Below are 24,341 nucleotides of genomic sequence, written 5' to 3'. Positions count from 1 at the left end.
CAAACATGGGAACTAACCAACTAAAGGGAAGTTTTAAAAAGACTCCTTTTCGGCCTCTAAAGTCATTTCGCCATGATTAACTGAGCATCACGGAGAGCAGCCCATTCATTTAGCCCTCTCTTCTCAAAGTTAGCACTTTGGAGTGGCATGCTGTGGCTCATACCATACAAATTGCTGGAATGGGCAGTTAAACGTGGGGGTCAGAGGTTAAATGAACATGGTTGTTTATGAGGACACAGCCCGAATCCATTTGCATTTTAATATTCTTTCTGTGAGACGAAAAACCCATTTTGAGGACAGCTTGTTTGGAAATCCCATTAACAGGTTATTTATGGGACTCATGACTGCGTGACCCTTAGCCTTGTTTTGTTAAACATGAACTAGACATGAATCAGATGGGCGGCTGGGCTGCTGCTATTGTTTTCCGTAGCATTAAATGTCATTGAATTCAATTATTCTGAATCTGACACTTTCTAAGTTATTACCCTCATAATGCTCAATTTTCCTTTTTTTTTTTTTTTCCCTTTGTCAACCTTATTATTTCTATCCACTTTAAAAAGCAGAGCCACTCTTAAAAAGGCCATTTCCTCTCTTATCGCTGATCTAGGTGAGAACGGAGGAGCTTATCTACACAGCTCTTAAATAAATAATTGGGAAGACACAGTTTGAAGAAATTAGAAGGTTCCAGCTCCTCTCCTGGTGCATTGTAAGGAACAGAGAAGGCTCAAAATTCTGTCAGGGTAGTGAAATCAGCCATATAAAGGTCAGATATTAAATGCTGGGGAAAGAGAAGGCTTTTAACCCTTTTTGGCAGGAATATGAAGTGATGAGTGATAAATCAGACTAAGATGATGATGTCACCATCAGTCAAAATGTATGTGTGTGTGTGTGTGTGTGTGTGAAACAAAACTCAAACCTCCCTCATTCCAAAGAGCAAGTTTTATAAAGCAAGTGTATTTTTTGTCTTTTAAGAGAAATCTTTCATGGAAAGGAGATGGTGTGCTGAATAGCATCACCTGTAGCAGAAATAAATGAAAAAGCATCGGTGCTTCTCATCTGAGAGCTCTGTAGTTGAGAGCAGCATTATCTTTGCTAAAGGCCATGGCAACTCCTAGTGCTCAATATTGTCAGTCTTACCTATTCCTCTCTTGGAATTAGATCTTTTACAGATCCAGTATTTGTGGTACTTATCATGTGTTTAGAAGGCTTCCAGTCTTTTGAAGGAAAAATCACACCCACAGAGTGCACTAGCTGATAGCCTGGAAGTTCACTTCAGCCCAAAGTATCTTTTTGGACCAAAAATAGGGTTCTGTGGTGCATGTATCACAGTACCTTGGAGGTTGGAAGGGACCTCCAAAGATCATCCAGTCCAACCCCCTGCCAAAGCAGCATCATCTAGAGTAGTCCACACAGGACCCAGGTGGGGTTTGAAAGTTTCCAGAGAAGGAGACTCCACAAACTCTCTGGGCAGCCTGCTCCAGGGCTCTGTCACCCTCACCATAAAGAAGTTTCTCCTCATGTTCAGGTGGAATCTTCTGTGTTCAAGCTTGTACCTGTTGTTCCCCTCAGACTGATAGACACTGATCAGATTCCCTCTCAGTCTTCTCTTCTCCCGGCTAAACATCCACAGGGCTCAGTCTCTCTTCATAGGGGAGATGCTCAAGTCCCCTAATCATCCTCATGGCTCTCCTTTGGATTCTCTTCAGCAGGTCTCTCTCTGTCTTGAACTGGGGAGCCCAAAACTGGACACAGTATTGCAGCTGTGGCTTTACTAGGGCAGAGTAGGAGAGAAGACCCTCCCAAGCCCTGCTGGACAGGGTTTTCTCGATGCACCCCAGCACAGCATTGGCTGTTGCTGTCCACTAGGGCACCTTGCTGTCCACAGGACTCCAAGGTCTTTCTCTGTGGAGCTCCTTTCCAGCAGGGAGCCTCTAACCTGTGTAAACCGAGAACTGAACAGGATGACAGTTGTTCAACACAAGCCTAAGCATTTCCCTTATTTAAGTATAAGCCTGAGCTATTAACAGATCTCCAGTCAGCTGGAGGGGGAAAAATGATGACAAAAACATTCTTCCATGGCTGCCTGAAGTATTACAGGTGGACTTTTCACTCTATCAGCTATGGAATTCAGTTTGTGTAAATTCAGCTTTTAGCCATTTGCCTTCAGAATACCTGATTCAGTACATGGACTCACACACTTACTTCAAGTGCTTTATGGAGTCCCTGTCTGAAAAGGAGACATTTGTATTCTGAAGAAGTTGGTAAAGCATTTGAAGAGACTGGTGAAAGCATTTAAAGAAAATACTGCAGATGCTCCTTCAAAGTTTACAGAGAAGAAGAAGTTGTTTCAAGGAGATCAGAGTTCAAATACAGGTCAGGTTTTTTGGTGTTTGTGGGGGTTTCTTCCCCTTCCCCCCCCCTTTTTTTAATTCTTTTTTTTTAAATTACATAGCAGGATCTTTTGGGATAAAAAGAATAAGCAGCATCTAGACTCTAGAGACATCAGGTCAATATTACATTCACTGTAATCTGGTTTATAGGGCAGGAGCAAGCCCTCATGTGAGATCCCCTCCATGCTTAGGATTCCCATACCTTGAAAAATTGAATGTTGCTGAAATCCTAGGGATGCATATACATACACACACACACATATATATTTACAGTGAGGAGTGTCTGCTTTGCATGCAAAGCTGCCTGTTCCAAGAGTGTCTGATGTCCTCTGAGCAGGACACTTTGCTGTCATGTGAGCTGCTGCTCCACAGACTGCATGCTGGAAGTATTTCTGCATGCCTTCTGCATGTATTTGTATTCTTCTCTTCCCTCCCTCTTTCCTTCCCTCTTTTATCCTCCTTTCTTTTCCAAGTTTAAAATAGATTTCCAGCATGAATTGGCCATCAATGGAATTCTTCTTTAGTGGTTAATTTATTCTTAATAGAAACTGGTGGGTTTTTTCCCTGAAGAAAAAGGAACAATACATCTTTAGAAGAAGTTTGTAAGTGTCATGATTTTTCTACTAATTTATACTACACACTCCTCCTTTTAAATGTTAAATTACCTCATTGTATCTCTGAATATCATATATACTTAGGCCTAAAATTAAGCTTGCTGTATAGTTGTCAAAATGACCACAATTTGCTCTGTGAAATGTCCTGATTGCATGTGTAATTCAAAGCAATCCTAATCTCTGTATAAACCAGTACAGACTGCTTAGGGGCAGAGTTTATGTATGCTGATTGGGCCTTCAGCTCAGTTTAGCTGATGGTGAATACACCTGCATGTTGAAGAAGATGCATTACAGATTTTCAAACTCCTAAATGCTAAAGAGAAAGGGAAAAGAAGAGATGAAAAACTGTTCCACTGTGGTGGAGGTTTCAAGAAAGGCTCTGTCTGTTCTGAGGTCTGTTGAAACCTGCCTCAGCTTCATCTCCAAAGGGAATATATTCACCCACCAAATACAACTCCTGGTTAACTCTTGGTTTGTCCCATTTCTTACTGAAGTGTTGTGATTTCACCAACACAAATGAAATGTATTAGGAAAACCTCTCTAGTGAAAGTAGTCCCACCCTGGAACTTGACTCTTGTTCCTCTTTCTAAGAAATACTTTCTCTGAAGGTGGTTTGGTGTTTTTTTATTTTTAGATATTCAGTTGGGAAGCAGCTGGCTGTTCAGGAAAGATGCTATAAGCCTTCTGAAATACTACGCAAGTCAGAAAACACTTTGTGGAGGATCCCATGGTTTCATAAACACTTGAGTGAGGTTAATTCTTCTGTGCATGCCACTTGTTAACAGGTCTGTTAGATGACAGAGAGAGACCTGGATCTGCAGCCTCAGCTAACAGTTTGGAATAAATGTGGAGGATGGTTTCCTGTTTCTTGTTGCTTGAAAAGTAGAATTTGTAATGTTTTCACACCAATTATCCTTAAAAGCTTCTTCAGTTAAACCTTCCCACAAATGCTCTGATTCATGCCGTGGTGTGCCTCGAGGGCAGATTATAACACACAACATAAAAGTAGCTGATTGCAAAGGCTGACTGGACACAGCCCAGAGCAACCTGCTCTAGGCAGCCCTGCTCTGCATTTGCTGTGTATGCTCTCTAGGCTCCCAAGACCAGCTCAGAGACCAAGTCAGGACAAACTACTTTTTTCCTAAACATTTGTGTTTCTACAAGAAATTTCTCCTGTGCATAGCCATCTGAACAACAGGCCTTGTTGCTGTCACTTCTGGACTAGGTGATACTAGAAGCAAAAGAGAAGGCTAAGGAGATATCTTATTCTTCTCTATAACTACCTGAAAGGAGGTTCAAGTGAGGCTGGTCTTGGTCTCTTCTCCCAGGTAACCAGCAACAGGACAAGAGGAAATGGTTTTAAGTTGTGCTAGGGGAGGTTTAGATTGCCATTAAAGAATTTTTTCCTGATGTCCAGAGTAGTGAGGGGTTGGAACAGGCTGCCCAGGGAGGTGGCAGAGTCACCATCCACAGAGGTTTTCTAGAAGCTGTAGATGTGGTGCTTCAGGGTATAGTTTAGTGGTCATGGTAGCTGGGTTACAGTTGGACTTGATGATCTTAAAAGTCTTTTCCAGCCTTAATGATTCTATGACACCCAGAATTTCCTTCCAGCTCCCACCATGCTGGGATTCTGTGACTGCATGAAAGACCAATCCAAATATGACTGTTGAGAAATCCAGAATGTTTCCAAATTAAGCATTTAAGCCCATGAGCTTCTATGCATTCCTTTAGATCATCTGAACTTGAAGTGGAATATAGCACTGAAATATTAATACGAATGCTTTTCCTAATGTTCAGAGATCAAAAATGACCATAAACACAGGAATGTACTCTAAATAATAATGATCAGAATCATCACCACCATTATTTTCACAGCATTTACAACAGTTCTGATAGGTTATTATGGAAGCAGTGTTTTATTTTACCTCATTAAGCATGCTTAAGACATTTTTATTGGCTTTTAAGTTTGGTTCATTGGCTTAACAAGTGAAGAGTTCAGTCAACCATCTGAACAGAAACAGCAATGCAACCAGGCAACTATTTATTCCCCCCCCACCAAGAGTGAGCTTTTTCCTTACTTGTTGAACATCCTGCATTTCTTCCTCAAGCTTCTGAAAGTTCAGAGCAAGCGATTCCCAGTTTTCTCAGCTTCAGTTGCATGGTGGGAGCGTCTCCTTAAATATCTGTGCTTAATAAGAGTCAATAAATTCTGACATTTAACTTTTACTCCTGACTAAAGAAGTGTTCAGTGTGTTGGTGAAAATAAGCAAATCTCGTTCTATTTAAGGGTGAAAAAGAATTGTCCGTATCACGCTGCAGGAGCTTGAGGAATCCATTTGCATGATAACAAACATTGATTTGGCATTGAAAAGTCTCATTATTTGAGATAATGACTGTTGGGCTTCTTAGTTATTCTTCTGGTTCCTAAATCATTAAGACCTCAAACTGTATTAAAATCTACTCAATTTTTTTGCCTTTAAAATTGCACTCCTCCTTCAGTCCGATCCACGCTGGCACAAAATGATCTTATTTCTTTTTGAGCTCCTCTAAATGGCAACCTGTATTTTTCCTTATAGAAACATCACTGAACCTGAATGCATTGATTTTTGGATTAACATTAGTAGAATTAACATGTGGACTCCTGGGGGCCTCATTCATCAGCGCATTGCTCCACTCCCTTGGCGGTATAATTCCAGCCGCACGGCATCGGAGGGAAGCTCCCTCTGCGTTTCTTGCAGCTAGGAAATGTAAGGCAAACCTCTGTGCAGCATGTGTGGAGATGTGTTGCACAGGCTCCCCTCCCTCAAATAATTCTGAGGGGGCTGTGTGTGGGGGTCTTGTTTGTTTTGCTTTTTGTAGATAGAGAGCTCTACTTTGAATAATTCCAAGGTGGTTTTTTGTAACAGGCCTGAAAGGAAGTCGGTCCCCTCTTGTGCGCTCCCCTTCCCCCACCGCCTCTCCTCTGAGCTGTGGCTGCCTGGGCATTAATGTATTCCGTGTAATGTTCAGGGCTAGCTGCAGCTACCTTCCCACCAACAGCACTATGAATTATTGACGTGAGGGATGGTCCCTGGTGTATGCTTTTCCAAGGTTATACTCTCTGATATTAGATATTTATTCGGCATAAGGTAGGGATAAGAACCTCATTGCCACATTATGTCTGACACAATCAAGTTTTGGGGAATTTCAACAACATTAGAAGATTTGTATAATGTATTCTTTTAGAGGCAGAGGTTCAGCTTTAAACAAAGCATAATCCCTACTGCATATCATTTCCAGCCTAATGCAAGGAGAAGAAGCAGGACCATAATGCTATCTGCATCATTTCCCTTTTGTGTTCAGTTGCAAAGGCTATTCACCTAATACTCAAAAATCCATGTATTCATTAAATGGAACAGAATGATGGAAAAAAACCCCCACAAACACTAAAAACAGTAAGAAAACAATGAAATAGACTTCCATGAAAGTGGCATAAAATGGTGTTATTACATCTAGATGTGTGATAAAGTATTTGGCAATAATTAAATAGCTGATACCCACCACCTTTTCCAGTGCTTGAGCACTGCAGTTTAAGGAGTTTATTTATGCTAACTTTTATTCTTCATTTCTCTGAATCAAATGCTGTTTATTTTCCTGTATCTTTGCTCTCTGTAACAAAAGGATCTTGTGAACACTTCGTTCATTGTGTCACCCAGTCCCTCCTTGTCATCTGCTTTGTTAACCTAAGCCTCTAGGGTTTGTATCCTGGGCAGTGGACCTTTTGTACTCCTTACGCTATACTCTTAGACAATAAGGGGGGGGTGGGAGGGGAATAAATCCTCTGTGACAAGTTTACTTAAAGGGACACTATCACCTTAAATAAGCTTATAAATATACCCACAAGTAATACTATTCCTCTTGAAATTTTGGAGCAAAAGCAGCAACAACAACAACAAAAGGTTCTTTCTGTTGGCACTGTTAGTTACTATCCTCTTCTACTTGCAATGCAGTAACTGTGAAACCCACATCTTTTTTCACACTTCAGGCTCTTCTTTCCACAGCACTTTTTCAAAAGCTAGGCAAACGAGTTTATTTATTTATTTATTTATGCCACCTATTTTCAGCCAGCATTCAGGGTATGAATATTGTGTGCTGTCCCAGCGGGAGACTGGGATGCAAATACTGTAAGGGAGCATTTGGGCTTAAAGCAGCGAGTCCTGATTCTAGCAGATTGCTTGTGGAAAGAGGCCACAAAAAGAGTCTTTGCTGGGTGTTGCAAGTTAAAGGACACAGGCAAACTTAAACATTTTAATGAGATCAACCTAGCCCTTTTCAGGAGAAATTCTATTGAGTTATCAGATCTGTTTGGAGCTTTCTCTCTGTTATTTTATGCAACTTTCTAAACTCGCTTAATGTAATTATTGTTGGTGAATAATTTAGTGGATTTGAGTGTGATAATAGAACCAGAGTGGTTTTATAGTCATCCCTGTGTCTTATTAAATCAGGTTGTTTATAAGCAATTCTAGTTATGTATGAAATTCTTAGTAAGAGAGAGACTTGGATCTCATGATAAATATTGAAGAAATCAACACAGTTACATACTTGGGAAACATGCTGGTGGATAAAACATTGCTTAATTTGTTAATGAACTATTTAAACTCTATTAGCAGATGAGGTTTTGGTAATTTATCTGTAGCTCCCCATCCACACAGTCACAGGTTGGCATCCATATGCTTGTGGATTCAAAGCACATTTCTCAGTCAGCACATGAGCGCCAGGGAAATCCTCTGCAATAGCAGGAGAAGCTGTGCCAGTGGATCTGCAAGATCTTTGTACTGCCAAATATGTCTGTGTGACGGTCGTCGTCATCATCATGCAAAGTAATCTGCTCTGGGCTGTAAGGCTGCAATCCTCAGCTCGCTGCAGCCCCTGCAAGTCTCAGCAGCTTATATTTGTGATTTCTCCGTTGCTGTTACTGGGCTTTCAGCTTCTCCATGAACCTGTCTCTATGTTAATTAATGCCACCGAGGGGTTTGTTTGGGGGTTAGGCTTCTTTGCTGTTTTGCTTCGCAGTACCGTTTTACTTTGTTGAAAAGAAACTCTCAGCACTGGTGAAAGGGCTTGGGAGCTAATTGGATGTTAATGAATGGAGGAGGATAAATACCTTCGGGGGGGGGGGGGGGGGGGGGTGCGGGGAAGAAAGATGTTTGCTATTTGAAGTTCACTTTCTCCAGTGATTCTGGGGTGGTTTTCTGCAGATTTTGCCTGGGCTGTCTTCTGGGATATCATGAAGTTGTTACCCTATATTTAAATTAACATACACATTGCCCGCTGGAAATTAGGGTCCCATTGTGCTGGCTATTTTACCAAGGTGTGGGTGTCTCACTCCCTTCATTTGAGGAACACAGAACCTAAAAGTATCTAGCAAAACAATTTGTAACATGCACACACACACACACAAATAATGGTAAGGCTGAGTCCTTCGTGTAGGTCTGCAGTAGCTGTTTGGGAAGCTTTATTAGCATTTAAAAAATGCTATTATTATTGGTTGGTTTAAAAACATTGATGTTTTCAATCTTTGTTGAGGAATTCTAGATACATTTCTTGGCTGTGAGGATTTTGTGTGACATACAAAAACTCTTAACGTGGCTTCCAAGAGATTTTTCAGGAAGGTATGGAGAAGGTGATGCATGCCTAAGCATGGAGCCACCCTTTACCTCTCCTGTCATACCTGCAAGACATTCCTCATCTGCTTGCTGTTTTCTGTCCTCAGAACTCCTGCTACTAGACACTGAACAGAGTCTGCATGCAAACAGGAACTTAATTCAGCCACAGATCTTCCTTGAGCTCTGATTTACTTGGCTGGTTGAGAGCTTGGACTTCCTAAGAGTTAGTTTTCTTACATGCTTGAAGGTGGCAACAATCCTGCAGTTACTGGGAAGGTAATTCCTCTTCGTGGGACCACCCAGTGAGGTCTTCACCTTTGATTTGTAAAGAATGCTGCAAGTTCTATTGCTGGAATCCTGGTTGATACCTTGTACCCCTGCCAGGTTTGTATGTTACAGCAGAAAGCATGCCCTGCTTGAGGGGTAGGGGGAAGGTTCCTTTCACAAATGAGTTACTTCAGCGTTACCCAGAGAAATGAGTCAGAACCCCAAACAGGGAGAAATATTTGTGCTGTTGAAGGGAAGGGAGCATTTATTTAGTTCACTTCCAGGAAAATACTCCCAAAAAAGTATAAAATTGCCCTGAGACTTACTGAAACAATTCTGTATGTTGCAGTAATATGAACCTGTGTGGAAAAAAAGAAACAGGGAGGCTCGAGGCACCAGGAAACACCTGGCAGAACTAGCCCAAGGACTCGGGTGGCTGCTGCTGAGTACAGTCATGTTCCAAAGCTGAGACTGAGTGGGAAGTTAATAAATCACTTCTCAAGCTCTCAGTAGTTAGCAGCTGATGATGTTTTTCTGGGCCTGGGGAAAAGAGGCTCTCTAGTTAAAGAGAGAATGTGGGACAGCAACAGGCGTGGCTCCTGAATTTGTGGGAGACTGGGATGATGCCTGCAGAGTGCCTGTCACAGGAACAGGTCCCTGTGTCATGGGGTTACTGTGCATGCTTTCCTGCTTCACTTCAGGCCAGCAGGAACACCTTGTTTACTGTCCTTGCCTTCTGTGTCTGGGACTGCTGCTCTCACTGCTGCCATTTGGTTCACAGAGAGATGTGGGAGATCCAGTGTTGACTCATACCACCTCTCAAGCTGCTCTTCTCTATCTGGAGTTGAACAGCCCCAACTCTCTCAGCTTGTCCTCCTCACAGAGTGGCTCCAGGCACCTCAGCATCTTTGTAGTCTCCATTGGACTATCCCCAGTATTTCTCTGAGAGGCTCAGAACTGGACAGTTTACTTCAAATGTAACCTCACTAGGGCAGAGTAAATAGGGAGGAGAACCTCCTTCAGCCTGCTGGTCACACTCTTCTTAATGCAGTTCAGGACCTTCTTGGCCACCTGAGCATATGAGCTGCTGGCTCCTAACAGGTATAAACTCAAATGTGTATAAAATAGGCACAATGAGATTAGAGTCCTGAGTAAATACTTGTGCACTGTGGCCCACTCATGATACTTCCACATTTTCATACATATGTATTTGTGGTTTATATTATAAAAAAGCTGTTAGTCCTTCTAAGTCACTTTAAAATGCACTTCTAGTGTAGGAGCTGTAGAGTATGGGCCAGCAGTGGCAAAGAACTCAGAATATGTTTCTCTGCTTACTGGGCATTAGGAGCAAGAATGGTTCCAAATGCGTGGTTCCTGTGTTTTGTCATTTTCTGTCACAACACAAAGGTGATTTAAGTGTAACTTTGAGTGGGGGAGGGGGAGAACAGTATAAAATAATTTGGATTTATTGTGTTGGGTTGTCTTGTTTGGTTGTTTCTTTGTTGGTTTATTTGTTCTTGCCTCCCCTTCTTTTTTTTTTTTTTCCCAGTGTGTAACTGATCTCTTGTTTCTGGAAAGCATCATGTTTGTCCTCCATGTAGTTTGGAGGAATTAGGCTAGGCTCTAATTTACACTTGTTTAACTACAGATGCATCCCCACTGCTATTTGTTTATCTCACATTTATTACAGTCTTCCAAATTCAAGTTAAGCACTCAGGGGCTTTTTCTAGTAACACTAATGGAGGAGAATAGATGCATTATATGTGAATAATGTATTATGATGATACGATTTGGGTCTCTTAGCTCTAACCGAGACCAGTCCTGCCTTACATTATTTATAATTTACACACACCTTCCTCAACATTTTTATGTAAATATTTAATATAGGAAGTGAGTTAACTCTTTCGTTTGGGAGGTTTCCAGGCCAAAAACCCAGGAAAGAATGCAAGAGTGCTGGCAAACGCCTCAGCCAAAGCAGGCAGTCTGGTTTACTTACAGAAATTAAGGGACAATCATGACAAATTACAGGGAACAATGTGTGCTGGTTTAGCACCAAATCCTTCTTACCTTTTCCCTTCCCAGCTACTCTTATTAAACACAACAAATGTTGACTGCAGACAGTATGTTTGGGGATGCTTGGCTGGCAGTGTTTGCAATACTGTGGCTTTGTTGTTTGCTGTTTTCAGACACGTTTTGTGTTTTGGTGTTCTGTACATTTTGTACCAATGTATCCATTTGAGCAGGGCGGCAGCAGTGCCTTCCAAACAAATCAGCAGAGTCCCTTTTTTGCAGCCTCTCTAATGTCTGAATTTACCAACAAGAACAACTTGCTGTTTCGTGGTGACCTTAATTACTCATGTCATCTCTCTGACTCCAAGTATGTACCACTACATGGTAAGACTTACAGCTTAAAATCCTTTAATATGTCAACTGGTGCACCCTCATTTCCCCCATCTTAACCCTCCATGCTGATTGAGGAGCTAAAAGCTTTCCACTTGGAAAGCTTGTTATGTGCAACACAGTCTTGCTCAGCCAGCTCTGAGTTACAACAGCTCAACACAACAGAGAGAAATTTGGGCTTGGGGTACAAAGATTAGCAAGAAGATTTTGTTTGCTTGTTTGTTTCTTAAACTCTTCTCATTCTGGACATAAAAGAAGTTTGAACTCATGAGGTTAATGAGTTCTACAGCCTAAAGCAAGTGGTTTTATGTAATGCTTTGCCAACTCTTTGCCACTCTGGCCCACAGTGTGTCAACAAGAAATGTGAAATCTCTGAAATTATGACATGCATACTGCTCAGAGAGTGCTCTGGAATTATTACCAAGCAAGTTTTCATCTCTTTGTCCTCTAAATATGTCATGGGCAGTACTAATTTATGAGAGGTTACTGCACATTCCTCTTGTTAGCTGGTAGACCATTGTGATTCAGTGGCCCTGTGCTCTGCTATGCTTGACTGGTGCACTAGGAAGAGTCCATCTAAGCCAGTATTTTACTTTTGACATAGGCAGCAAGCAGATGCACAAGGTTGGGCAAAGCTGTCCTGCTTGTACAAAGCCCTGAGCAAAACAAACCAACTTCAAAATGAGCTCTGCTTCAAGCAGAAATAGGACCAAATGACCTCTGTAGGTCCTTTCCAACCTCAATGATTGCATGGTTTTAATTATAAAGTGGTCTTCTCCCTCTTACTCTGGTTCAGGGGATTCCCTAGGATCAAGTTGCAAGTGGAAAACTGAGTTTGTCCAGTCCCATCTTAGTAGCTTTTGATGATTACTGCCTCTGTGACAACTTGCAGCAAACAATAGTCAAATGCTTCTCTCCTTATGACAGATGCTCTCCCTGACCATTTTGGACAGGCAGGGAGGAAGACAGGAAACTTTTGTGTTGAGGTAATGGTAAATAATTCATTTTCCACTAACTGATTTACAAATTCCTGGGTGTTTTTTTTTTCCTCAGCTGCTCATTTCTCCAAGCTAAACATCCAATCTGTTTAATTGCATGAAGAAGGGAGGAATTATTCCAAACTGCATAAACATCTTGGCCACTTTGTACTTCTCTAGGTCTAAGCTGTCCTTCGAGTGAGGAAGTGATGCATGGCTGTGGGGGGTGGCTTTGTTTTATCTACTGCTGATATTGTTGTCCCCTTAAATCTCTATTAAACTGTTTTTCTCAGGTCAGAGGGGTCTGTCAGATTTTAAGACCACAGCTTGCACTTTAATTTGCTGCTGATGCAGCACCTGAAACTTCTCTGAACTGCAATTAGGTGTGGGGTTTTTCATATCCTCCTCTTTTAAGCTGCCTTGTGATGAATGATTACACAAAATAAGACTCTAAAATGATGAGGATAAAATGTCTTGTTAATTGACATCCTCAGACACAAACATTGGCATCAGGAGCACAAGAATCGTGAGGGCTGTGCTCTTCTGGCAGTGTTGTGTATTTTTGTGCACAGGGCTGCAGAAAAGCTACAGCTGCATTTGAGATTCTGCTCATCTCATATCCATAAAAGACAAAGATGTTCCTCATAGCTAGACAGAAGTTGAGTGTGCTATACAGAGGCTGATGGATTGTTTAACAGCAGGACAACCTGGCTGCATTGTGGCACTGTCAGGCATTAGAATGTGCTGCCCAGGGAGGTTGTTGAGTCACCAACCCTGAATAGGTTTAAAGGTCTTTTGGAGGTAGTGCTTGGGGATATGGTTTAGGGGTGAACTTTGTAGAGTAGGGTTGTGGGTTTGACTTGGTGATCCTGAGGCTCTTATCCAACTTGAATTTTTCTGTGATCCTGTGACTGTGATCCTCTTCACTTCCTTGCAGTCCTTGGTTACCCTGGTTTCCCCTTTATCCAGTCTCCCCCACACTACAATTCCTCATTCTTTAGCCTAAAAAATTCTGTCCTCTGAGCAGGTAAGGGCACAACAGGAATCTGAGCAATCCCTGGCACTCCTCAGTATCCTTCCCTGGGGAAAAGATTTAAAGGGACAGTTTCTTCTAGTAGATGGAAGGCAAGTAATCAATTTATGCAGATCTGCTTGAGGATAAGAAGTATGTTTCCAGGGATGTGCAAACACATGAGGCAGAGGGTATTTTCATACGGTAGATGTTTACTGTCTCTCTAAATCACAGGGCATCCCGGGTTTTAGGGAAAGATGTTGACTCTTTTCTCTGAGTTGCTGCTTTTCTTGTGGGTTTCTTGTGCATTTTGTTCACTTGATTATTTTTTTAAAAATACCTTTAATGTTTTATTTTACCTTGTTTTTTAAAGGAAGATTAGCTTCAGGTGTTTTTGAGCAATATCATCCTATAATTTGAGTCCATGTACCTACAAATTCCCAGCAGGCTCTGAGCCAAAGGAAAAACGCAGAGGAAATAAACATATGAAGACGACAGCTGTATTTTTGAAATCTAAGAATTGAGTTATGTGCCTGCCTGACAGTTTCTGAATCACAGCCCAGAGCCCAGACGAGTAAACAGGGATCCGGCCCTTTAACCGGCTTCCATTTCATATAATTAAAGACTCCCAGAATTAAATGGCCTATATGGAAAGTGGCTTTCAGTGGCCTAAATGCCTGAAGCAATCTCCTTGCCTGAGCGCAGAAGTGACACTGGCTTACGGATCAATATCCTCTCTGTTATTAATATCAAAAGCGCATTACTTTGTTTCTTGCCTGGCCGCGCGCCAGGCCCCGGGCCCGGCGCGCGCTCAGCCATTTGCCCGCGCCGTAATTTACTTTCGTGAGGTTTTTAAGGTATTGTTTTGTCAGGGCCAATCACCGCGGAGTTATAAATGATGCCGAGGACTTGCACTCTCCCTTCGCGGCACGGGCGGCGAAATTAATTTTTAAAAGTTCCCCGTCAATTATTCCTGTCCTTGAGTTATGCAAGGGGACAAAGGAGCAGGGGCTCCGAGACATGAGCGATAGCGAACAGATGAGGTAACGACAAACACAAACAGCGGCTCGGGGACCAGATCAGACATTACACTATCTTTAATTGCTGCATGGAATTAAACCACGCTGAAGCTAAATAAATATTGACCACTTAGCAAAAAGAAGCATTGATTTTTATGATGGACAACATTTACATCATATACTTGCTCTGCTCTACAGGTTTTTAGGCTGCTAGCCTGTCAGCTCTGGCACAGAGATTCTGCAGGATGGCTTCTGCCGGTGCTGGGGCCCTATCTAGAGTTATTGAGGGAAGCGGGAACAATTTCCCTCGCTTTTTGTTTCCGAGGGTTGTTTGGTTTGGAAAGGTTGGATTCTGCCAGGCCCTTCTCTAGTGGTTTTGAAGGGTTGGATTCTGCCAGGCCCTTCTTCTCTAGTGTGAGCTAGAGAAGAGACTGGATGAGGCACTTGGCGCCATGGTCTAGTTGGGGTTGGGTGATCAGTTGGACTTCATGATCTTGGAGGACTCTTCCAACCTGGTTGATTCTGTGAGCTGCATTAGCTGACAGGTGCCATGCTTTGCGCAGGGAGGTAGAGTTTTGCTATGGTTATGGCTTGCTGGAGTGGCTACAGGCACTAGACAGATTTGCTCATCAAACATCTGTCTCCTCCTTTCTTGGGGAATGAAAAAAGGGCTGATGCTCAGTTCCTGTCAAGGGAGAGAAATGTTCCCTGCATTGCAGTGGACTCCCCCCAATGGCAGGGGCTTCCCTCATGCTGTAAATTGCCCCCTGCTTGAAGATGGAAAGAACTGATACTGCTGGGCACCCTCAGAAGGGACTGACCTTTCCAAACATGCCCTGTAGCTGCTTTACTGAAGCTGACATGTTAATATTCACTCTATTAATATTGATTTAATTACTTAAACATGCCACATCTTAATGGTGCAATATCTACTTACTCTGGAAACAAACTCTGACAACAAAATAATTTGTTTACAGAGCAAGGGTACAGGCAATGGTATCCTGGGGTCCATTAAGAAGAGTGCGGCCAGCAGATTGAGGGAGGTTCTCCTCCTCCTCTTCTACTTTGCCCTGGTGAGACCTCACCTGGAATATTGCCTCCAGTTTTGGGCTCCCCAGTTCAAGAGGGACAGGGGTCTACTTGAGAGAGTCCAACAGAGGGCTACAAGGATGATGAAGGGACTGGAGCACTGCCCTGTAAGGAAAGGCTGAGAGACCTGGGGCTGTTCAGTGAGGAGAAGATTGAGTGGGGATTGAGGGCTGGGTGTCAGGAAGGAAGGGACAGAGGCAGCCTCTGCTCACTTGTGCCCTGTGATAAGACAAGGAGCAATGGATGTAAACTACAGCACAGGAAATTCCACCTCAACATGAGGAGGAACTTCTTCACTGTGAGGGTCACAGAGCACTGGAACAGGCTGCCCAGAAAGGTTGTGGAGTCTCCTTCTCTGGAGACTTTCAAGACCCCTCTGGATGAATTCCTTTGCAACCTGTGATAGATTCTGTGGTCCTGCTCTGGTGAGGGAGTTGGACTCAATGGTCTCCAGAGGTCCCTTCCAACCCTTAATGTCCTGTGACCCTGTGATCTCTGACTGCTAACAATAAAGCTGCAGAGCTAAGCTGTATTTATTATTTTTAAAATAGTTAATTAGTAGTTCTTTAGCATGAAATGCGTTCCTAATTGTGAAACTTAACTCAATGTCAGTGATTAACATTTTTATATTCTCACAGAAAGGGAAAAGTGTAAGGTCTCTTCCTGGCAACGCAAGGATTTCATTTAGAAGGAGAAGTCTAAGTGCTTAGTAATGCCAGCTTCAGTTATGTATAGCTTCCTGTGCCTGCAAGGACCACCAAGGCACCAGTTAATATGTTATTGTTTCAATTAGTCCATGATTACTGCTGCTAATCTCTAATTCCTCATTGTTGTGGCTCCTTTTGACTTCGCTCCAGTTATTAAGAAGCATTTGGATTTTATTACAATTGACAGGAGCTCCAGCCTTCCCCATAGATAAAGCCCTGTCTCATGCAAAAGAAATTTGTAAGTAATGAAAAGAGCCTTTTGGAGTTTGTTTTGGGGGATTCTTAAAATTACATCATAAACACAATGTAAAATTCAATTAAGCTGGAAAATTATAATGCCTCAAGGGCGAGAGGCTGGTTTTCTTACAGAGATAAATCAAAATGTCTTTCGTTTTGGGTTGCAAACGCAAGTTTAGCTTGGAAAAAAAAAATGAACTAACATAGAGTAAGGTAAAGGAATTATTGATACTAGCAGGATAGGCAGACAGGTGAGGCATCCCTATACTCCCTTGCACACTTCTCAGCTCGGAGATGTGTGCCTTGTGCTAGTTTGACCTTGGAAGTCTCCACGATTCACTTCTGATGAGCACATGGCAGTGCTGATGCTTGTCAGAACCTCAGTTGTTAATAAGCTGCAAAGTGTAGGGAGAGCAGCTGGAGGACTGTGGCTGGTGATCAAGACTGTCTTATGTCCAATCTCATGTCTACAACTAGGTCAATTTGCAAATGGGAATAAATCTCATAAAGCAATAGATAATAAATAAACATTTTACAAAGTGGCATTTGCACATTTGCCATGTCCAGCATCCACACTGACTCAATTTCATTTGTCATCCTCTGTCTTTAACACAGCGTTGGGAGCTTTTAATTGCTGTTTAATCAAAACTCTCCAGGTCTCTGTCAAAGTTTATTGAAAGGTCAGGGTGAATTTGCCTCACAGTGGGAGAGGACCTGACCTGCATACAGAACCAAAAGCTTGAGCTGTAAGCAGTACTAAGAGTACAAACATCTCTGGGCACAGAAAGATGCCTCTAGCTCACCTGATGCTGTATTGGGTTGCTAATAGGTGCTTGCTTGGTGACATTGCAGAGTTTTTGCTAAGTTGCAGATGCTGGAGGTGCATCTCACCAATGAAGGGAGGATGTGAAGATAGTGGGACTAGGCTCTTTTCAGTGATACTCATTGGCAGAACAGGAGGCAATGAGCACAAACTGAAACACAAGAGGCTTTCTTTGAACATGAGGAAATGTTTTCTACTATGAAGGTGAGTGACAAAACTCTGTCTCAGAGTGCCCAGATCATGAAATCTCCATTCTTGAGGTATTAAAAAACTATCTGGACATGGTCCTGAGCAACCAGTCCTAGGGCTCCCTGCTTGAGCAGGGAGGTTGGACCAGGTGTTCTCCAGAGGTCCCTTCTAACCTCAACCGTTCCCTGATCCTGTGATAAGTCTGTTGGAGTGATTCCATCCGACAGTCTTCAAAGTGTACGTAGCTGGGCTGAGAGGTAAGTGGTACAAAATCGGGGGGGTGGGGGGTGGTGGAGAAGGAAGTGTTCTAAAGGGAAATAGTCTTTAGCCATGAGGAAAACTGTCAGGATGACTGAAAAAAATGGAATTTGAGTTGCATAAAGGCTTTTGATGCTATATAGTAGCTTTTAAAGAGACGGTGGTTGTCCTCTCAGGAAGCGTGAAGTTCCCCCTGCACAAAGTGGATTTAACATGTAGAGAAGTACTTCAGCTGTTACTTCAAAATAATGGGCAGTTGGCTGTAAGCTGGTGATTGAAGCCTTGCTTTCCTTTGCTCCTTGTAATGAGGCAAGAACACCAATGCATAGCAGAATCAGAGAATGCCTTCTGTAAGGAGGACAGAGCTAAACTTCCTGCTGCAAGGCTGAAGGACCCTACTTTATGGATGTGCAGGTCACTGGCTTGTGTAGTTGGACAGAGCCTCCCATTGCTGGAAATAGGCAGACTGAACCACTTCCCATCAGCATTAATGTGGCAGCTCTCTGTCCTTGCAGCATGTGGGAATATTCAGTGCTGGACTGGCAGCAGAAGAGTTTACATCTCTGTTTAATTTTGTTGCACTGCAGAACCAGGTGGGGTTGGGCGGAGAGGAGAGAGGGACATTCTGTCTTGAGAGCAAGTGTTGGAGCGCGCTGCATAGCTCACAATCTTCTTAGAAGGAAGATGACCTGCTTCACATTCTGACAGCGGGGTAGGGAGCAATGAGGAGAGTCTGCTTCCCCTCCTCCCTCCCCAGTATGCAAACACCCCCTAGTTACAAACATGGCAATTTAAAAACATGTAAAAATCATAAATGAGACAGCAGCTGTGTACAGCTTCAGCAAAATGCTAAATTGCTGCATCACTGTGGACTCTAAATGACAATAAACCTTCCACCTCTCATAAATTAAGCAGACTTTCAAAAGCTGATATCTACAACTGCAACTTTTTTATGGATGTTTGGTAACTTTAATCATTTTGCAAAATGCAATTCCTGGTCGTAAATTCTCTCCCAAGTACAGATTTAGGGAGAGCTAAAGCACCGCAGTGAGTTGATAGGTAAGTTTTAATCTGACAGTGCCAAAAAGTCTATTAGATTTATCCTGAGGCAGTGGCTGCCCAGTAATTACAACAGGGCAGATTTGACGGAGGTTTTGAATACTGGGAAGGTTACTTTAAAGGGTGTGCCACAGGTCTGGGAGATGAACTTGGAAATGCTCCTTACCCGACTTAGGAAAGGGATTCTTGGACCCAACTGCTCTTGACACTGGTTCAGATGCTCTGGAAACCGGTTCAGTGATGGGGAAGACAGCCAGGGGATGGTTGTGACCTTCCAGCAGAAGCTCTGGTAACAAATATCTTGTAGCCATCCAAGAGAAGTAACATCCTCCTTTCCTGCTTGTCTTTTTTATACAAAAGGAGCATTCCTGTATCCATATGGCTGTGATTTTCCACCCTGCAGTAGAGTATTCTCTTCCCCCACCACCACCTTTATTTTCTCCCACTGTTTGTCATTCAGGGATCTCAAAACGCTTTGTGCATTCAACTCTGTCAGTCGCCAGATGACTTCTTCCAGTTCTATGGGTGGACTGTTTGAGACAGTGCTTTGCCCACGAGTGTACAAAACTTGGGAATGAAACTCAGATTTTTCCTACCTCTTTTTCCTTTGTGCAGACCACAGGCTAATTCACTCTGAATATGGAATGCATACCCACTTGATGCATATCATGGGGAATAGAATAAGGATTAGGAAGTAAATGCAAAACTTGCTCCTTTTTTACACTGTTGATTAGCTGTGGATTAATTCAAAACAATATCTACAGAAATATGTGAACAAGAACCAAAGATCTTTCTTTATTCCTGAACAGGAGCTGATGTCCCTAGTCAGTGTTTGTGTGGGGTTCCAGATGTCGGGATGAACCCAGGTATGTGAGTGGAGAGAGCTGTTCTACAGTGAGCTCCTCCTCCTGCTTGCTCTGTATGAGTTCTTCTCTTGTCTTACTGACAGAATAATGGGAAATAAAGACCCAGTTTCTGAAGGATGTTTTGAACGCTCTTTGTCAGTGTTGCACGCTTGCAAAGGAACTGGAGCAAAACTAGAAATGGGCAGATTGAGATTGGATGTTAGGAAGAAGTTTTTCCCCATGAGGGTGGTGAGACAATGGAACAGGATGTCCAGGGAAGTGGTAGAAGCCTCATACCTGGAGGTTTTCCAGGCCAGGCTGTGAGCAACCTGATTTAGTGTGAGGGGCCCCTGCCCACGGCAGGGGGGTAGGAACTGGATAATCCTTGGGGTCCCTTCCAGCCCTAAACAATTCTATGTTTCAAAGGTGGCCTTGCTAACCATGCTTCCTTTCTCTGACTGCTTAGTCTGTCCTGTATACTTTAGTAAATAAATCTAACACAAACTGAAAGGCAGCAGAGTGTTCATTAAAGAAGAAAAGCTCAAGTAGCCAATATTGCAGATGAGAAATGCAAATGAAATCCCAAGCTATTGGAGCATTGACTTCTCACATTTATAAAATTTACTTTCTGTGTTTCAGATTGTTTTTAAAAACAAACTGTGAGCTCATTGTGGTTTTATTTCAGAGTAGCCAGGGAATGTTTCCATGTTGCATTCTCATCGTGGTGGGTTAATAGCCCCACTGAATCCACTCCATTGTCAGTGTCCTGTACTTGCCTGGGGAGAGGATTCTCCTAGCAAGAGAAGGTTCACAGAGCTTTTTCCAGCATCAGTTCTACATTGAGACTAAGACCTTTTTTGTTCAGTTTTATCTCTGTGTGGATATGGATTGTGTTAATATCAAGTTATGTGTGCATATGGAGAGGAGAGCATACACTCAACAGTGGCTTTCTGCTCAAGCTCCAGAGGCAATGCCACATAGCTGAACACTTACAGAAGGAGGAAACCATAGCTCCTAAAGTCACCTGGGGGAGACAGTGTTTGCAGTTATATACAATATCATTTGGCTCAGGAGCAATTCTACCTTCAAGTGACTATTTGAGGTGACAGTTCCAATGCTGTGGAAGAAAAATCACTTTCCTGGGTAAAAAAAATAAAGAATGCTGCCCCCTTTTTTTTTTTTTTTAAATTATTTAATTTTCTTGAAAAAAAAAGGATCATATCAGCATTAGTCAGATGAAATGAATGCTTCCAATATTTTTTAAAGCTTGCTGATATGAATCAACCATTTCTGAAGTGGCAGTTTATCAAGTAAGGATATTGTTGTTATATATTAGCAAACCGAGGGCCGTTCTGATCTCCTTATTACTCTGTGCACCAGGGTGGCATCTTTAGGATAAAGTTAACCTCACTGAAATATATCATGGTTCACTGATGTATCTTCAACTGTCTACAAAGGCCTTGCCCCTAACAACATATGAATATTTAAATTGCTGTTAATTATTTATGGTATATTTTTATTAACACTGACTTCCAGCCTGGTCAAGTAGCAGCTAAAGCTCATTACGCTCCCATGTTGAACATGCATCTGGAACAGCATTGCTGCTGCTGCTGTACTGGATAGAACTTCCATGTTGCTCTTCACCATGAGGGTGGTGAGACACTGGAACAGATTGCCCAGGGAGGTGGTAGAAGCCTCATCCCTGGAGGTTTTTAAGGCCAGGCTGGATGGAGCTCTGAGCAGCCTAATCTAGTGTGAGGGGTCCCTGCCCATGGCAGGGGGTTGCAACTAGATGATCCTGGAGGTCCCTTCCAACCCTGACAATCCTATGATTCTGTGTTTTTATCCTGTGTTGATTCCTGTGGGAGTGAATCTGGAAGGTGGTTAAACTGAGGTGCTTGTTGTCTTCAGTGTTTTAGGGAGAGACTCTAATGTCTGGGTGCAAGTTAAAGCCAAAGTCACTGTTTCTAATTTGAAATGTGCCATCTCAGCGTGTGGTAGGGGCCTGTTGAAAAAAATAGACCTCATATCTTGCTCCTAATGTCCTAAATGATGGCTCTTAGAAGCCTCTCACCTGAGAGCCTCAAGTTTTCCACTAAATATAACCTAGGATATCCTGGTTTCATTTAATCTCTTTATGCATGGTGTGAAAATGCCTTCCTCGCTCCTCGATAATGAAATATATTCTATATTTGCTATTTCTTTTGCAAGCTCTTTAACCCCTTCCTGTTCATGCTAAGAGCACTATTTGACATCTATCATAATTTTATTAATTCCCCACCCCAGTTTTCAGCTTCTTGCTGTTTTTCTTTTGATCCTCTCTGAATTCCCTTTAGGTCGTTGTCAGTTCTGTAGTGAATATCGGTGGTACAGTCTATAGAACTACCTGGGTAGATGGTGTATTGCTAAGGCAACAACATATTGCATGCAGCCTAATGCAGGATTCCATATGAGCTAACAAGCAATCCCTCTAAGGCCAGATTTAAATCTCCCTGGTCTGTAACACAAGGTGATGCCTCTGCATATGTTGACAAGATTTCATTAGCCCTTTCTGTAGCTGTTGTCTCCTTACAAAACCATATCTAATCTTCAGTTTGCTGTCTCTGCTAGATCTCTTTCAGCAAGGCAGTTTCTTTGGATCTCCTCTCTCCCGCTCTCTCACTGAGTGTCTGCTTTGTGGATTATTTTCCCTGGAGGTATTAGTGTATATTTTTCCATACATGAAGATAATAAATGGAAGAAGCGGAGATGAAAAGAGAAACAATTACTTGAGAGCGGAAATAGAAAGAGTTGCAAAGAAAAGACTGACAGGGAGATAAGGGAGGAAAAATCAAGGAAGAAGACTATGGAAAAATGAGAAAGGAGTTAAATAATCAGAATAAATTAATTAATCAAAGTGCAGATCATGTGGACTAGAATAGCAAAGCAGCAATGCTGAGAGCTGAAGGGAGGCAGGGGTAAGGATAATGAAGGATAAGTTAAAATGTAGTATTTATTTTCAAAATAATGCATTTGAAAGTGCTATTTGACTTGTTAGCCCTGACTTCTAGCAAGGCTGTTGCACTCTGGGCACTACAAAGCTCGTGACAAGGGGTTATCAGAAACATGACATTTTTCCCTGATCAAAACCAGTGATTCTTACTATGATCATGGTTTCATTTTGCAATTCAGACCTCCCTGATTTTTTTACAACTTGTGACTCCTGATTTTTATCTCTGTATCACAGATAGGACAACGTAGCTGACAAAGCCTGAGTGAATTGGGAAAGGTTATAGAAGAAGTCATTGCAAAGAAACACATGCTTCTACATCTTGGGGTCAATCCACTGTCCCTAAGTTTCTGCAGTGCTGTGGTAAGAGTGAAGGAATTCTTGTCAGCTCTCACACCCTCTTCCGTATTCTGGATGCTTTTTTATTGCAGAGGTTAATGATTTGTTGACCTCTTCTTTCACCATCTTGCCTCAAATATTTGATCGTGGTTCTGCTCTGGCGGAGGGGTTGGACTAGGTAATATCCAGAGTTCCCTTCCAACCCCTAACATCCTGTGACCACACAATGCCCATATAATCCTGTCAAAGTTATTGCTTAAATTCAAGATAGTTGCTGCATAAGTGTTTGATTTGCTTTTCCTCTGGTGTGACATGGTAAGTGAGCTCTCAGCATGTAGAGTGGCCTGTAGAGCTCAGTGGGTTCACAGACCACCATTTGGAAGCTGCTGGCCTTGATGCCGTTGTTGGGGGAAAGGGAGCCTGGAGCAAGCCCCAGCTAGTTGCTAGAAAAGACTGTAAGTCAGAGAGGGGAATGGCACTGTCAGCAAATGAAGGTGGCTGGCGGGGGGAAGTGCAGGGGAGGACTTAGTGCAGTAACCAAGTTGCCTCCATTCAGAGCTAATGTACCAGATATTACTGCTCAAGGCATTCTCACTATTGCCAGGGGCTTAATATGATTTGCATAGTGCGTATGGGTATCCCTTAGGGAGAATGATAGAGATCATTAAATGAAAACAAATAATAAATAAGCTCCTTACAGCCCCCACAGGTACATAAATATGACCGTCTGTGGGGCACAGCAGTGAAGATAAACAGCCCACTGCATGGAGGGTGGGGAAGCCATAAAGCAGAGAGGCTGCATCCTCCCCTTCCTGTCCACAGACAATGCGCTCGCCTCCTGCTAAGGAGGGTCAAGTGACTGTCACAGGCTTTGCACTGAGGAGATGTAGCTTGTGTCACAGCTGCCAGCCATTCTGGCTTGAAAAGGTCAGCTCCCCAGACATGGGTGGTAATGTCACGAGTTAAGTACATGAGGGCCTCTGGAGTCCATGGGAAGCAGCAGCCGAGCAACATCTAACCCCACCCCACCACCCAGTTGTCAGCAGGCCAGGGGAAAAGGCATCTGAGAACAAGCAGGTTTCTGTCTGCAGTGGAGCTGTGCATCTGTTCTTCCTTGGAAGATTTCTAGGATCCCAGTCAGGAATGTTATGTTGCATAGGAGTAGGAGATTTCATGGCTCTAGGTGTTGTGACTCTCTTACTCACTCCTGCTGCTCGTTTCACACTACTTGCTGCTTAGAAAAGTCTTGCACTGTGACCTTTCCCATGACTAAGATCACAAAGATTTTCTGTCAGGTTGGTCTGGGCTATATTTGAAATGATGTCTTAGAAGTGAAAGGCACAGTGAGTGAAACAAGCAGATTAAGGTAAACCATTGGCTCCGGACTTGTAGTATTCTGTTTTCTGCAGGAGGTCACAAAGAAATGTGAAGGACTCATTTGTCATGCCCCATGAAAGAGTTAAGTATTTCTTTAATTGCAAA

Source organism: Dryobates pubescens, chromosome 20 (genome assembly GCF_014839835.1).
Source record: "Dryobates pubescens isolate bDryPub1 chromosome 20, bDryPub1.pri, whole genome shotgun sequence".
NCBI lineage: Eukaryota > Metazoa > Chordata > Aves > Piciformes > Picidae > Dryobates > Dryobates pubescens.
The sequence above is the reverse complement of the archived record's forward strand: the minus strand, read 5'-3'. Positions refer to the sequence as shown.